The sequence below is a fragment of the Parasteatoda tepidariorum genome, chromosome 6 (genome assembly GCF_043381705.1).
Source record: "Parasteatoda tepidariorum isolate YZ-2023 chromosome 6, CAS_Ptep_4.0, whole genome shotgun sequence".
Lineage (NCBI taxonomy): Eukaryota > Metazoa > Arthropoda > Arachnida > Araneae > Theridiidae > Parasteatoda > Parasteatoda tepidariorum.
Window position 1 is genome coordinate 83,260,900 of NC_092209.1, and position 4,380 is coordinate 83,265,279.

The following is a 4,380-nucleotide window of genomic DNA, read 5'->3' on the forward strand; positions in this document are numbered from 1 at the left end:
AAGTTTTTGAAAGAACATCATAATTTTCAAAGAACACGATAAAAACATTTTATATTTTAATAAAATATGAGTGTGAGTGGGGATTTTGTTAGAAATTCAGATATTCGGAACACCGTGAAATGGGGGGGATTCTATTTCAAAAATTTGATTTTTCGGCGACTTAAATCCATGACTTTCCATGATTTTTTTCAAAAATAGTTAAAATCATGACAAATTTTGTCCAATACCGAAATTCATGACTTTCTATGATTTTCACGACTTTCCATATCCAGTATTTATCAACAGGCTTTGCCAAAGTGGGCGAATTTTGCGAACCCAGATCGGGCTTGTTCGAGTGGACCCACTTAAAGAAACTGACTTCTTTCCAAGGTGGGTTTTTCAAAATTTATTGAACAAGATCAGTAGTTTTTGCTTAAAAAGTAAAATAATTGAGCTTAGAACAAGATTTTCAAATAATTAAAGAAAAATTAACTTAAAACATAAATTGATATTTATTCAACTAATTTTAAGAGCATACTAACATAAAAATAAAATTGATACACTTTAATCAAAATTGAAAATAACTGTTCTTTAAAGGACAATGGGGGTCCTTAAACCCTACGAACATTTTTTATTTATATAAAATTATATAATTATTGCTGTTATTAATAAAATTTTCATTATAAGTGTCTAACTTTTAGCATGACAGTAATATTGCATTTTTTTAAAGACTGATTACAATGATTTAAATTAGAAATTAAATCAAACTACTTCATGGGTGCAAGTTGGAAAGAAGGCCAAGACTGAAAATTTTTTGACTGAAATACCTAACATACACAATACCCCCTCGACATATGCAAACTATCTAAGAAAGCTTTACCATAATACATCAAGTTTAAATACTGTACAAAAAATATTTATTCATCTGTCTTTTGATAAAATAACAATAGGACATAAGAAAGTAGACCAATAACGTAGGCCTAAAAAGTATTTTTAAGGACAGAAAAAAAAAAAATTTCGATTTCCGTCTTCGAGTCAGTCTTGTTTCCCTCTTACTTCCGTCCGCGGACATTTTCGAAAGACGGAAATCCGTCCTGGGGACGGAAGACTTGCACCCATGAACTACTTCATTTATAAAAAAGTATCAGTTTTTATGAAATGAAATTATGTAAATTATTTTGCAATTTTTTTCATATATTAAAAAAAAAAACATAAAAAAAGAGATATGGGGAAAGCATTGAAAAAAATTATTAGAACAAGTTTTATATTTCGCTGCTAGACATGCATAACATATTCAGTTGATATACATATTCAGTTCTAACCAGCTAAATATTTAGTTACCCCCCCCCACCAATTTTTTTTCGTCTATTAATAAAATGCTTCATTTATAAGGGTACATAATAAATAGAAAAAAGTTGAATTAGAGTTTCCTTAACTATGTCATGTTAAATTAAGTTCTATCCTAAGTAAATACAAAGGCCCTACTCATATCCAAACACTTAAAATTGTTCCACTTCTTTTTTCATAAATCTTAATTTAATATTTTTTAAATTCATTGCAACAAATAGTTTATGAAAATTTCTTTAGGATAGAAATACTATTATGCTCGAGAGGCTTTAATCTTCGAACTAAGCTGTTTCATATATCGTTCCATATAAATAAAATGGTCTAAAACTATTTTTCAAAGTTGAGAGCACATCTCTATGGCAAGACAATTGGTAAGGCTCCTTAATTAAGCAATAATTTTCTTTTTATCATTTAAAAAAAATTACTTGTAATATTTCTTTGCCATCCTTTATTAATATTATTCTTTGCCATTTTAATGATTTGATATTTTTTTATCGCAAATTAAAATTTTAAAGCTACAAGTAGTATTCTTTTATTATAAAGTAATCCTTAATATCACTTTATTATGTAAAATTTTATATTAAAAAAAAACACATTAAAAACGGAATGTAATTTAACCATTCTGAAATTATAACTAAAAGACAAATATGTTATATTTACTTTTATAATTAGCTTTATATAAAATTATTTCCAGTCATTTCTATCCAAAACTGTTATTTGGAATTATCTTCGCACAATATTACTAAATAATCAGGCAAAGAAGATTAACTAATTTTAAAGTAACCAAAAGCCAAAAATTAAACAGAAAAAAAAAACAGAATATTAGTTGCAATGTTATAACCGAACAAAATAATTAATAATAAAATATAAGTTTAAATTTTATTTTAATAGACTATAATAAAAAATTGTGATATTTTAATGAGTTAGATTTAATTTTTTATATAACAAACTGTTTGTCCTTAAGAAATAAAAATAATAGAGTAACAATGTAAAACCTCTAAAAAATTGTTATAATGCAACAAAACAAGTTATAAATACTAACCATAGTAACTATACATGCAATTTTTCATCAGAAAACTTTGATTTTTTTTAAATTTGTAATATCAAAAATTAAATTTTTTGAGCAAAAACCTATAATAGAATGAGAATTGTAAAATAGAAAAGTTTCATTAAAAAGTGAAACTCTATTTTCCAGGTATGATATAGGAATTTTCCTGATTTTTGGAAAAATTGCAACATTCCCTCTTCTCCCTAACCCGTGTAAGCCCTGTTAACTGTCATGTTAGAAGCAAATCATGCATCTAAAAAAAAAATGGTTTTTTTTTTTTAATCAAAAAACCTGATAAACCCAAGTGTTTTGAAAAAAAAAAAAACTTAGGTAGGCTGGGAGTTTTTAAAAAAAAAAAATCTCTCTTTTTTTCCAAACCCTGTTTATTACAACACTGTTTACGTTTTAGTCCAATAGGAAATTTTAAAAAATTATACTGCTTTTTATAAATTTTCAGTTATTAATTACATATTGAAATATTATGCACATTTAATACTTCACAGTTTTCAGAAATATTTTCCGTAATGGATAAATTTTTTGGTTACTTCTTTTTTAGGGCTTTACTTCATTACTATGAGTATGTGTGCTACCAGTCGAAATGAATTACCTTAGAATTATCCCCCCCACCCCGAAAAAAGCAGGATCTCCTCCATGTGTAGTATCTTTCTTGTCCACGCCCTATTTTTTTTCTTTTAAAATGATTCCCTTTCTTCGTGGGGTACAATTCTAAACAAAAAGAATTTTTAATAAAATAAACAATTTATTATTGAAAGAAAAGTATGATTTCTTCCCCATACCTTGCACTCATCCCTTCTTTTCTCTCTAAAATGCTATACCCTTGATGCAGGGTCTCATTCTTGGTGATAAAAGAACAACTTTTTGTTTTTAATATTCTTGTATGACTGAAAAAAAATTTCTATCAATTAGAGTGACACTGAAAATTAAGGACTTTTAAAAACCTTGTACGAAAATTAAATACTTATAATGGCTGTTATTTTTCATAATAAAAATTAAGCAGTTTTTAAGGACAGTATGAACCCTGTTTTAACAATGAAAAAAAGATTATAGGTCAAACTAGACTACATATTAAAACAAAGACAATCTCACTTATCGATTTAATAGCTTCAAATGGCACGCTAAAATCAGTGTGCTTGAGCTTTTATCTTAAGGAAAGAAAAAAAATTTGTCACTATGATATGTTACATCTCACAGAGAAAGGGAAACATTAGTCAATTCAATAGGTTAAGGGAATAATATGGTTCTCACACTTAAAAAAAAAGAAAAAACTTAAAGTGTTAATTCATGCATACTTGAATCAAAAATAGAACCAAACACCAGATGTGAATAATAAAATGAGAGAATGGGTCACATTTTGAATAATAGATCAAGGAAAATTTAGGTAAGAAAATAACAGAAATAGATAAATTAAACCTTTTTATGTTTACATATATTTATTATATAAGTATCTATCTATGAATGTGTATATATATACACGTTAATATATATATATATATATATATGACGTAAATGAAGAGCAACAACAACATGGATTATTGGTTCATGAGAATCAAACTTCTCTTGATGGTTTACCACCAATAGTATTAAAGTTGCATTTTCCATCACGGAATAGAGGAAGTTTGTTGGCATATCAAGCACGAAAATGTTTGATGATGGTGACCATCATGCTGTTGTAGATCATTTACTCCACACCAAAGCTACACAATGGACTATTGGCGACGGTCTGGGAAATATCCCTGAGTATGATCCGTAGACATGCCATCACAATTTTGATCCTCTGCAGACGGGATGGCACCCCCGCTTCGGTAGCCCAACGACCTGAACACGAAGTCGAGCACTTTACGGTAGAACAGTTTAACGAGGACCAGTATCACACACCCTCGGTCCCTACGCAGACTGATCCAAGTGTTCACCCACCCGTACACTGACAGCAGCCAGTGATGCTTGACTTCGGTGATCTGCTGGGAACCGTGTCTTAACGATCAGTC